This window comes from Pocillopora verrucosa, chromosome 5, assembly GCF_036669915.1.
Source record: "Pocillopora verrucosa isolate sample1 chromosome 5, ASM3666991v2, whole genome shotgun sequence".
NCBI lineage: Eukaryota > Metazoa > Cnidaria > Anthozoa > Scleractinia > Pocilloporidae > Pocillopora > Pocillopora verrucosa.
Genome location: NC_089316.1, coordinates 20,670,012 through 20,683,053, shown reverse-complemented (window position 1 = coordinate 20,683,053; position 13,042 = coordinate 20,670,012). Strand labels below are relative to the sequence as shown.

The following is a 13,042-nucleotide window of genomic DNA, read 5'->3' as shown; positions in this document are numbered from 1 at the left end:
TCTCCAATTCTTGTTATTGGTCACTGAAGGTTGCTACTTATTAATGCCCTTACTGTCATTTTTGAAAAATAATCAAGAGAGAGATCACTTATTTAAGACATTTTTTTACAAGATTACTAATTGTATTTCCTCCAATAAGAGCCCATGTTCAAATAAGTGCCCCCCCCCCCCAAATAAGCATTCACCACTTAGACTGTAATTTCCAAAAAGCACCCCCTCGAATAACTGCCTCCCCCCTCCTCCCTCATTTTGTTAAAATAGTAGGGATACAATGAAAACCTGTTTCTATTGCCGCTTCATTTAATTGTAACTTTTTGGACTTTACCTATAGTGGAATCAGTGCAGGAGAATAGTTTCTTTTCCATTCAGTTATTTTAATCTCCATGCGATTGAAGAGTTCTGTTAGGTGTCTAATCTGTTCTGTTAAATTTCATGCCACTAAGCACCTTCCATCCAGGAAGTTGCCCCCCCCTCCCCCCCTTGCAGGCACTTATAGGAGGAAATATAGCATCCTGAAATTAAATTGGCTTTATTTATTTCTTTTATTTCCAGGAAAGGTTCCTTGTAGTTCAAACAATAAAGAACAAACACAAAGGAAGGAGGTTTTGACAGCAAAAGGTAAATTTTGGATGATAATTGTAAAATCTATGAGCAATGAGTAATATTTGCTGGGAAGGACACAGGTCTAAAAAAATTCAAATTATTTATAAAAATTAATATTTTCATGAGTATTTTTACAGCATACACATCAATTTAACAATTTTGTGATGAAAGTAGAATTGTGTCATCTAAAATTTTGCAAATTGTTTTGCACCATCAGTTCAAAGCTTCAACATCCCTCCCACAGGCAACACCTTGGGTAACCTCACTGCCATTTGCCCATGGGTTGCCTAGAAGGGGTAAGATGTTGAAGCTTTAAAATGATTGGCAGCCAATTATATGTAGGCTAGCTAAGATGTCAGCTTATCTGATAAATATTGCTCTTCACTTTTGGTAGGCAATCTTTTACATAATGGCCTAAAAGTTGGGAAAAGAGATGGAAGGGAACAAAGTGAGTCTGTACCAGGTGAGTGAATGAACATTTAAAATTGCAGGTTATATCCTAATTTGGTTCTTTTCTAAAAAATAAGCCTGCATGATATTGTTTGAACTGTACAAAAGATCTCTGACAGTCAGAAAGTAGAGTTGTAAAATTCTACATAACATTGAATGTTTAAATATTGTTGAAGGTTTTTCTTGAATCAGCAGATAATTTCTGATTAACAATTGATAAGTTCAGTCTAATTCAGAACAGAAACTTGAATTAATAATTTGTTTAGTTTCTTTAATTTTCTTCAAATAAACTAAACAGCTAAGTAGAATTTATTAAAAAAATAAGAAAGAAGAGTGTGTGCCAGGTAAGTAAACTTTACTTAGCATGTTACATTTAGGAATACTAAAGTAAGACTGCAATTATCAGGAGCATTGTAAGGAACAAATCAGTGAATCAAGTATGCCACAGAAGAGCTCTTCTAATCCGCATCTTCCAGTTGAATACTATGACCAACGAGTGCCCATGCTCTAAGATTTGAGTCTTACTTGTGTTTGGTTCATTTAATGGCTGCATAATTTGTATTTTTTCATATTCATTAGATTCAGAGACTTTAATAAAATACTGTTGGAAGTATGCAGGCATAAATTACTAGGCCATATCTATAAGCGGCAAACATGCACGTGTATATGAACTTAAATGCCAATGAGTGTGCTTCTAATTATCTAATAATAATAATTTGTGCATTCAGGGTTGTGAATTTTGTTTGGCTTTTGAACATGTAACTGCTTGGTTCATGTTGGAGTATTAGAATAAGTCTTGTTAACAGAAACTCTTCAGCAATTTATGTATTTCAACCGATATGAAATATAGAGGGGGAATGGGGGTTAGGGAGATGTCCTGGATAAAACAACAAGGAAGGACAGTAGGGGAGGGACTGGGACTCCTCAGGGATATTAGACTTTTTCCTTTTATTTTGTGTAACATTCCTATTTTGTTGCTTTGGTCTAATTCCTTTAATATCCAAAATTGATCAATGTGTAATTTCTCATAACACTGTCACATAAAGCCTCTTCTTGCAAAAAGGGGGCAATATTGATTTTAAGGGTAAAATGTTTAGACATCCATCATGTTTACTTTTTCTTGTCTTCTAAATAGTAGTCTATTTGCAGGTTTCCAAACAGGGTAGCATTCCATAATGTTATATTTCTCTCCTTTCTCTACAGAGAGAGCTCCAAACACCTCTTTAAAGAGAAAAAGAACTGATGGGAATGAACAAATAAAGTCTGTTCAAGGTGAGTAAACTTTACAATGCATGTCATTTCATGATACAAAGAATAGGGTTGGTTGGTGAACACTGCAAATTAGTGATTCAGATGTCATAGAACATGATTAAACTATGGAAGTTTTCCAAAATGCCAAGGCAATGTAGAAATTCTTTTTTGTAGTATAACTTTCATATCCCGTCTGTAACACTTAGAGCAACTGAAAACAAACCAAGTCGAGGCTTTGTTTTAGCTGTGTTGTTAGCAAGCAGTTGGGACTATTTTTTATTTATTTACGAATCATGATAGCAAACAGAAAAACTTGACTGAATACCAACGTGACGGCTAACAGGCATTTTCAATCAGAACTAAAACTTGACACAATTGACACAATCAATAGTGGCTAAGCTTTGACCACAAGTTTAGACAACAATGCAGTGGATTATTATCAGTCACAGTGAAAAGTCTCTAACATAAGACCAACACAGGTGTAACAAACTAATTGATTTGTCAATTATGTGATTTAGCTAAAAAAAATGGTATGTTTCTAAAACTATTACATTTGGTAAAGCAAAGACCTATGTGTAATTACTGATTGGGATGAAGCTATTTAGTGTATGTAGAACTTGAACTGTAGCTGTTTCTGCTTTACTTTCAACTTATAGGGAAATGCATGGAAATACCTGTAGAACTTTATTATCCCATCACTTATTAATCAAAGCACTATTTGAGTGAATTCCAGAAAGAGATTAAGTCTAGATAAAGCCTTGAAATAATGAAGAAGGTTATGAGTTAGTTGTCACCAAAAATAATATAATTGGTAATCAAAGAAGAGCTTAATTTACCTGCAGTATTCATGTCGGGTTATTTGTCATTTAGCAATTGGATCAAACAATATCAATATGTTTGTGCTTGCCTAACTCTTTCTTCCACAACACTTCTCACTCTTCTGACTTTTTCAATGAAGCTGAAAGAAGGCAAAATATTCTCTCACCTCCACTCAGGACTGATATAGTAAATATGTTTAACATTTGAGTCTTTCCTGTGTTTGGTTCATTTAATGACTGCATAATTTGTATTTTTTTTGATATTCGTGAGATTTGGGTACTATGATGAAATATTGTTGGAAGAATGCAAGCATAAAATTACCAGGTCATATCTATGAGCGTCATGAGCATATGCATTCAGGGTTGTGAGTTTTGTGTGGCTTTTGAACTTGTAACTTCTTGGTTTATGTTCATCATCATCATTATCATTGCTCGTTGTACCAGTAAACGCGTAAGATGGTCACATTTTCTGCCCAACCCCCCCAGTCACATGCCACTGCCTTGGCCACATTCCAGCTCTTACACCCTGCTTTGCCTCTCTTTCTTTTGACAGCCCTTCTCCAAGTGGTCTTTGGTCTTCCTTCCGCCGTTTCACCTTCTGGTGTCCGCCCAATGCTGCAAAACAGTCGTTCACGCCCTCTCTCCTGAGTATGTTTCCTAACCAGTTCCACCTTCTTCTTTGCACCTGGCAACTAATTTCATCCGTCCCTGCCATTTCAACCACTCTCCTGTTTGTCATTCTTAGCTGCCATCTAATCCTCAGTATCGGTCTTAGGCGTATTTTGGCTCTCCTTCCTATTCCTCTGGCTGACCATACCTTCCATAGCCTCCAGAATGCACCTCGTGCCTTCTGCAGTCTCTTCCTAATATCTTTACTGCCTCCCCCTCCAAAAATAGGTCTTTTTAACCTAAACACGTTGTTGCAGGTACAGCTGCATATGATTCAGCAGAACAAGCACAGAGAAATACAAAAGAAGTTTGGACAGCAGCAGGTACAGCTGTAGAAGATATATACCACGTGCCTATCAGCAATGTATGTGTTTCAACCAATATGAAATATAAGGGGGAAGGGGGGTTGGGGAGAACGTCCTGGATAAAACAACAAGAAAGGACTATGGGGAGGGACTGGAACTCAGGGATATTAGACTTTTTCCTTCTATTTTATGTAACATTCCTATTTTGTTGCTTTGGTTTAATCCCTTTAATACCCAAAATTGATCAACATATAATTTCTCATTACATTGTCATTTGAAGCCTCTTGTTTCAAAAAGGGGGAAATATTGATCTTAAGGGTAGTAACATTGCAAGAATGTGGAGGTGAGAGAGGACAACGAATATTAAGACATCCATTATTTCTCCTTTTTTCTTGTCTTTTAAATGGAAGTCTATTTGCAGGTTTTCCAAACCAGGTAGCATTCCATAATGTGGTATTTCTCTACTTTCTCCATAGAAGAAGCTCCAAACACCTCTTTAAAGAGAAAAAGAACTGATGGAAATGAACCAACAAAGTCTGTTCAAGGTGAGTAAACTTTACAATGCATGTCATTTAATTATAATCGTCAATAAACTCTAGTAAAAAGAATAGGGCTGGCTGGTGAACACTGCAAATTAGTGATTCAGATGTCATAGGACAATTTGATTGAACTATGGAAGTTTTCCAAAACGTTAAGGCAATGAAGTAATCCTTTTCTGTAGCATAACTTTCATATCCTGTCTGTAACACGTGGAGCAACTGAAAACAAACCGAGTCAAGGCTTCACTTTAGCTGTGTTGTTAACGAGCAGTTAGGACTATTTTGGATTATTAGTGGTGATAGTAAACAGAACAACTTGACTGAATACCAAATTAACAGCTCACGGGCATTTTCAATCACAACCAAAACTTGACACAATTAAACCAATTAATGTCGACCAAGCTTCGACTGCACGTTTAGACAACAATACAGCGAATTACTGTGAAAAGTCTCTAACATAAGATCAAGACGGGTGTAAGAAACTAATCTCGATTTGTCGATTATACAATTCAACTAAATACGAAATTAATGTTTTAACAAGGCCCACATTGAAAACAGTTCGATAACTGAAAAGTTTACTTGTCTTAAATTTCCCCTCAAAGTTACAAGTTCCGTCCCAACTCTCCCCTCTCTACACCCTTCTTGCATTATGTTGCCTTTCCTAATTTCGTTTCAAATTTTTTTATTTTAGGTGACACGTTTGCTAGCGTTGACTCCAGGGACGCAAAGGGCAGAACGCTGCTAATGAATGCTGCTTTGAATGGCAACGTTAAAGCGGTGAAGAGTATAATGAAAAGGGGAGCAGACCCGTCCCTGATGGACAACAGAGGATGGAACACGTTACATCTTGCCGCTCAGGGCGGAGACACTGATATTATATCTCTAATCCATACTCACCTTCCCAACATTGAGTCAAAGACAGGTGAGGGTTACACGCCACTAATGGTGGCGGCTTTCACTGGCAAATTACATGCAGTGAAATGGTTTCTTGAGGAGGGGGCAACTGTAACCTGCGAATGCAACAGAGGACAGAACACGTTACGTTATGCCGCAAAGGGCGGAGACACTGATATTATATCTCTAATCCATACTCACCTGCCCAACATTGAGTCAAAAACAGGCGAAGGTCTTACGCCACTAATGGTGGCGACTTTTTGTGGCAAATTACATGCAGTGAAATGGTTTCTTGAGAAGGGGGCAACAGTAGCCTGTGAAGACAAAAGAGGTGGGAACACGTTACATCGTGCCGCACAGGGCGGAGACACTGATATTATATCTCTAATCCATACTCACCTGCCCAACATTGAGTCAAAAACAGGGGAAGGTCTTACGCCACTAATGTTGGCGGCTTTTTGTGGCAAATTACATGCAGTGAAATGGTTTCTTGAGAAGGGGGCAACTGTAGCCTGTGAAGACAAAAGAGGTTGGAACACGTTACATCGTGCCGCACAGGGCGGAGACACTGATATTATATCTCTAATCCATACTCACCTGCCCAACATTGAGTCAAAAATAGACGAGGGTTCCACGCCACTAATGGTGGCGGCTTTGTGTGGTAAATTACATGCAGTGAAATGGTTTCTTGAGAAGGGGGTGACTGTAACCTGTGAAAGCATCAGTGGATGGAACACGTTACATCATGCCGCAATGGGCGGAGACACTGATATTATATCTCTAATCCATACTCACCTGCCCAACATTGAGTCAAAAACAGGCGAAGGTCTTACGCCACTTATGTTGGCGGCTTTCTGTGGCAAATTACATGTAGTGAAATGGTTTCTTGAGAAGGGGGCAACTGTAACCTCTGTTGGTAGCAATAGATGGAATGTATTACATTTTGCTGCACAAGGCGGTGACCCTGATACCATTGATCTTATCCTTACTCACCTGCCGGACATTGAGTCAAAAACAGCTGATGGTGAAACACCTCTTATCATAGCTGTTCTTTATGGAAAGCTGCAGGGTGTAAAGTGTCTTCTTGAGAGGGGAGCCAATCCTTCGGCTAAAGATAACAATGGAAATGACTCTTTACATCATGCATTATCATCGGACTCAGATATCTTTGACTTACTGCTGAGTCGCGTGCCTAGAAATGAGTTAACGACGGGTAATGATTAACTCAGGTTGGTGGAGTAAGCTCTACAGCTTATTTTATGTTCGTTTAATTCTTCAATGTCAAAATGTAACTCACTGGTTTGTTTGTTCCGTCAACTTCAAAGCCATTCTTTTTACTAACTGATCTATTGCTGCAAATGGAGGTTTTCTAACAGGCTGCGTGTTATTTGATATTTTACCAACTAGACCTACGTACAATCTGCACAAGTTGTGAGCTGTGTAACAGTTTCGGTACTGAATATCTTATGTCGTTAAAGTTGAACTTGAGCCTGGGCTTCCTGTGGCATGTTGGCTGGGTGTAAGGATTTAGTTCTGTTAAGCTAGGTGATTTCAACACTGTGCACACAGAGGCATTTTTCTCAGAATTTGGTTATCCAGCTTTTGAAAGCTTTCAAGGAATCAAAGTTGTAGAAGTCACCCGAAGACAAAAGTCAGTGGCATGTGGACAGACTCTGTCAGAGCACAGCCATAAGCTTAAAAGATATGAATGATGCGAATGAATCCTATGTTGCGGTGTTAGTGCTAGGCTGCATGAGACGATATGTACCAAGATATGCAGCTTCTTAGAGCAGCGTGTTCTTGTTCAGTTGTCGTAGGAATCTTCATTTCTCTTCCTAAAATACTCATTGGTTTTGTCTCTTAGATTACAGATTGCGTGGTGTTGTTAATAGTTGATGTTCTCGTGTGGCTTGTACTATACAGGAAAAACTGTCAGTGTGGGAGATTTTTGAAAATGAACACACTCTGGTAACAGCCTGAAGTATATGTCTGTACAATATTGCCGGTGATTTTGTGTTTATCTGGTTAAACGTCTTTAAAATTGATATGATGTCATGTATACTTCACAACGAGGGTTTTTTGTAATAGAACGCATTAATTTTAAAGACAGAAGTGAAGATTTCTGCAATGTTACCGGCCTCTTTATTTTTCTTAAGGCGTTTTGAAATTAATATGACTATGTTTATTTTTCACAAGTAAAGGGGTTTCTTTTACCATGTAACATTTTTGTTTTCTAGAACACGTAAATGTAATATAATAGCTGTGAAATTTTATGCAAAAGTTGGAAATATGAAAGTTGAGCAAGTTTATGAACAAGTTTATGTCCCAAAGCTAAAAATGCGTTTTGATGACTTTTGTACCGAGCTAAAATCGAGGTTTTAAATACTATTTTATATAAGAGTACATGGCTTTTACATTTCACACGATGTACCGAATATCTCATTTTTCAAGGACATTTTTTAATAGAATACATGAAGAACTTTCTGCATTCTGATTGGTTGCAATACAGTTTTCATGTAACATCAATGCAGAAGAGAACCAATTCAGTACAGAACATTGTTAATTCCGTGAAAAAACGATAACGAACTGTTTAATAGCTTAAACAAGAAAGGCTTGTCGAAAAATTTGCCCTTTGACTAAAGACGTTGATTTGACCTAACGCGCAATGAGGTTTGCAAGGTTTGGATGAATCATTTTGTACGTGTTTCAACCCTCTTTGTTTCTGCGTTATCAGGTGAAGGTATCTCGAAAATTAGATCGTCTATAAATGAATTAGAAGTGACATAATTTTTCTCAAGCAATTTGAAACGAGCAGGCACTCCGAATTTTTAAAAAGACTACAAAATACAACTCCAATTGTTACAAATGTTTAGGTAACCTTTGTAAGCGAGGTTATAACCTTAGTCAATAAATTTTTATATCACCGAACGAAAGAATATGTTGTTTATAAATGGGAACGACTGATATTTCTAGCTTCAGGGAAAGTAGTAAAAAAATCCCTGTTTGGATAAAATATGGAGAAAGGGGAGAGGTAAAAGGAGCAAAATTCATCATTTATCGTCTATGGGGAACAGGGCCTCTTTTCTTCGGGGGGGGGAATTCTTCGCTTTTTAGGGGAAGGGAGGCTGGATCAGTTTTCGCTATAAAGGGGAAGTGGGTGTCTGCCAATGAGGGGGATTATTAGAATACTACAGAGGGGGAATCGGGTAAATTTTATTCTATTTTATTTACCCTTCCCAGGTCATAAATAATAAGCGGTCCCAAACAAACAAAGAAAAAACATTCGAGGGAATGAAGAACTGCGTTCAAGAAGGGTACAGTTGTTAACCCTTCCCAGTCCTCTCCCCGTGTTCACAATAAGTAAGCCTTTGACAATTGTGTTAGCTTCAGTTTTGGCAAAATTTAGCAAACCACTGAAGTATACAAGATCGTTATTCTGTTTGTATACTACTTCAACATACTTGACTTTGCATATCTAACTAGGCCACTTAGAAACTAAGTAATTTAGTTTTATCAATTGAGCTGACAATATAAATTTGCCACTGTAAACAGTTAAACAGCTGAAGTTAGGAGCGTTTAGGCGCTTTTAAATTCTTCACGGTGGCAAATTTACGTTATCAACTCTGTTGATAATACTGAATTACCCTATTATACTCTCCTACCGACACAGCACCACTGTTTCTTTAGAGACTTGCCTCCTTTACTCAAACACTATTCAGGAAAAGGAATGTAAATAACTTGCAAAAAACGCTAAGTTCATTTTTCGTTTCAAAATTAGCGCTGGTAATTTAGAAAAAATTACTGAAGACTTGCTTCCTAAGATAGAGCACGTACACTTATAAAGTGGTATCATTGTAATAAAATTGTTTATTTACTAAGCTCAGTTATGCACGCATTCTGATTGGTTCTCACTTATGATCTATTGGAGGACAGACGTATAGATGACGTCATCTTTAAAACTTTTTTCCGTATATTTTAATTCTTTATTATATAAAACAAAAAGATTCCAAGTTGCCGTGCGTCTGTTCAGTAATAGATCACAGAGGACGTCAAAATGTGGTAAGAACATCAGTGACACACTCGGCTGCGCCTCGTGTGCCACTTTTTTGTTCTTACCACATTTTGATGTCATCTGTGATCTTGGCATCTATTTGTTAAACAGACGTAGCAATGTTCTTTTTTGCAAGGTTGCATTGTCAAGTAGATATAATTTTACGAGAGAAAGCTTTATACGAGCGGATATTTTGTCATTGCTTATGTCCTCTGTTTTTTTACAGGTTGTAGTTACTTCCTTCTTAAGAAACCACTACACAGCCTGTCAATGACCATTCATAGCAGGTATCATCAGTGGCGAGAGATTCTGAGCACACCTTTACTCAATGTTAAGCACGTGAGTTAATATCAGAGCAATGATTTAAGGGTTACCCAGTGCAGTAAGTCGTAATGAATTCTATCTTCCGTTGTTCATCAGGCACAGATCTGCTCCTCTCTTCATTAAACCCTTAAGAGGAAATGTTACCAAAAATCAAACATTTTTAAAATTTCGTGGCAACAGCTCAAAAATCAATTTTGCCCATAATCTCATGTTAGGTAGACCTTGATGTAAAACAAAACACTGCATAGTTCATTGGGCTTAATATTGATTAGTTTTTAGAAAATCGGTAATCAATAATGTTTTTGAAGAGGCCGCTTTTTCAATGCGAAAGTTAGGGCGATTTACTGACCTGTTCAAAACCAATTTCCAACCATACAGCAAGCCTGGGATTTCTCGGTCCAGAGAACGAAGTTGACCTTATCCTCAGCCTAGCAGCGGTATTGACTCAACCATTTGTCCATTGCATCGCGAAAACCTTGGTTTGGGTTGGAGGCGGGGATCTGCTGCGTGGTGTGGAGTGCCAGAGGCATCATCCAATCCAATCATGACAGAAGACGCAAAAACTGGCCAAAATGCGATCGAGAAATCGGGAAAATTAATTTTAAAAAAACTGGAGTGTTTCTTCAAGTAGGCTCAGGTAAGTTTGCATTTTTCAAACTTGGTTTAACTCTACTGACTTCTCTTCGTTTCCTAAAGAAAATTGACTCAAAGCCTTTGACTCTAATTTTCTTAGGTATTTGCACATCTTGTCGAAAAACCCTCAGGCTGCTTACAGCAGAGGAAAAAGAGTCGACAGTCATAGTAAGTTCGACTCCTCGTTCCGTTGATGCCAGTGTATTAATGCAGATGGAAAATTTTAATCAGGTAAGCTTTGATCCACGCTAGGATATTTATAGTCAGCTTGTCCTCTGTCATTCTGTTAAGTATCAGGCGGCAAATACCATGTAGGTTCCCCATTCAATTTTTTTGTCTCTATAAAGTTAGAGGGAACTGGTGACTAATCACACCACATTTTTTTCAAAATGCGTTGAATATTTGGCTGGTTCCCGCGGATTTTTGCTGTGGCTGGTTACAGGAAGCTAGAACTGCGAAAAAAGCTCTGCTATCAGCTTCCGTAATGCAAAAGACAGTTATGTTTATATGGGATTTTGACATGTTTTAATCCATACTCTCTCTAAAATATAACTCAAATGGAAAGATAACCGTAAGAAGACTGGAGCGAATGATTGGTTTCTGTAGTTGACCCCTGTTTAATAAATTGTCATAGGATCTCGCGGAATTCATTATCCGCGACTGGTCATGTCCGAGTGATCCCGTTCAACACACTGAGGCAATAATGTTCTTACCCTTTTCAGAGCTGGTGACCATAAACGGGCTGAATTATTTTTTAAAAAAAAGTTAGGTGATGACAGTTTTGAAATTGATTTAGAGGCTAGATCTTGTTTTTCGAGTGGTTCATTGATTTTACACAGAAAGATGGTTTACGTGAATTATCGCCGTAGAATATAGTCGAGGGTATATTATGGAATAACTGATATTGAAACTAAAAAGAATCGTTGGTTAGAAAGGTTTAGTATCAGCATTATATAAAGGGTTCATGATTTTCCAGCCCCAGTTCCCAAAAGTCCGTACACGTGAACTTCCGCTCTCAATTCCGGAAATAAAAATTGGTCACGCAACCGTTAAGCGGTTTTCTTGCATGCACTTCCGTAAATACATGTTCGGCGAATCCAACTTGCCGAGAACGCCCAGCTCCGTCCGCAAGGAAAATGAAAGTTTTTATTATAGTATGAAAATGTGGAAGTCTTAATGTGCTGGTAAGGAAGGTCAAATGAGCCACTAATTTCATGATAAAAAACTTTGATTCTTTCCCGAAATTGTCACGGATTTAAGACATGTTTTCGATTTGTTAGTTTTTAAAAGACGGCTCGTTAAATTGTTTGCCTTGGTTTGCTTATTAGTTCGAAACTGATTTTGGAAGAAAGACGAACGAAAATCACTTTTAAATATGATCTCTAATCTCGAATTCAAAGATAAGGTCGGGAAATCTTCCCACCAAAACATCTCGAGTCCGGTCTTCACGCTGGCGTGTGAACGAACATGACAGCTGCGTCATATTGACAAATTATTCTGTAGTTTCATTGAAATTTGTATCAAACGAATGGAAAGCAGAAATGCAATCTGTCTTTGATTTTAAAACATGTTTTTTAAGTTTTTACGTTAATCCCGCGTTTGATTGAATGCTATCTTTGAAACAATTGTATTTCTGCGTTACGTCATACATTGGAAGGTCGGTTAAAACAGGACATTTTATCCAACTTTAAAATTAAATTTCTTCGCATTAAATCATTTCTCCAAAAAAATCCTTTAGACAAGACGCATTTCATTTGGTAACACATACTTAAATTAAAGGTTACTTTTTAGTATGTTCTCATCTTGGTAAAAGAGGGTTCGCGGGATGTAATTATATTTTCAATTCCTTTTTACACATATTTTGGCATCATTCTTCAAGACATTTCTTTAGAGTGTGTTATTTCGTTACATAAGCCTTTTTCGCCCTTAATTGATTGTGAGCTCAAAATGTGGCAAATTCTCAGGATTCGGTTATTATCGATTTTCTCGAAAACTATTTGATATTTAGCCAAACAAACTATGCAGCGGTTTCTTTAACATTAAGGTCTACCTAACCTGAGAATATGGACCAAATTGAATTTTGACTGCCACGAAATGTTTGACCGATGGTAACATTTGCTCTTAAATTGCAATAGCGCTTATGAATTCTACATGCTGCTAAGTTAAGGGCTAAGGACCGGAAATTTCGTGATCTCGTCTGATAAGGTCAAGGATAGATAAACTTAGTAATTACATACGGTATACACAGTATACAGTATACGCGTGAAGCAACTGATGGTGCACAAGTCGCCTCAAAAGGCACACGCATAACCGTCAACAGTGGAGGATCATAAACGCGACATTTTCAATGGAAATCAAAGTCCAGTGTTTACGTGGCAGTTTCGCTTTCGCATGACGACAAGAATGAAGAAACGCCACGGCCCAGCGCAAAAATTTTGACAATCAAAAAGTCAGTCGAAAAAGCGATTAAAATAATTTGAACGATCGAGTAAAAGCCCCATTCAC

General features: G+C 37.7%; 1 pseudogene; it reads left to right on the top strand.

Moving 5' to 3' along the window:
- Window positions 1-6,753, top strand: part of LOC136280976 (uncharacterized) — an 8,222-nt pseudogene extending 1,469 nt beyond the window's left edge.
- The last annotated feature ends 6,289 nt before the right edge of the window (window positions 6,754-13,042 follow it).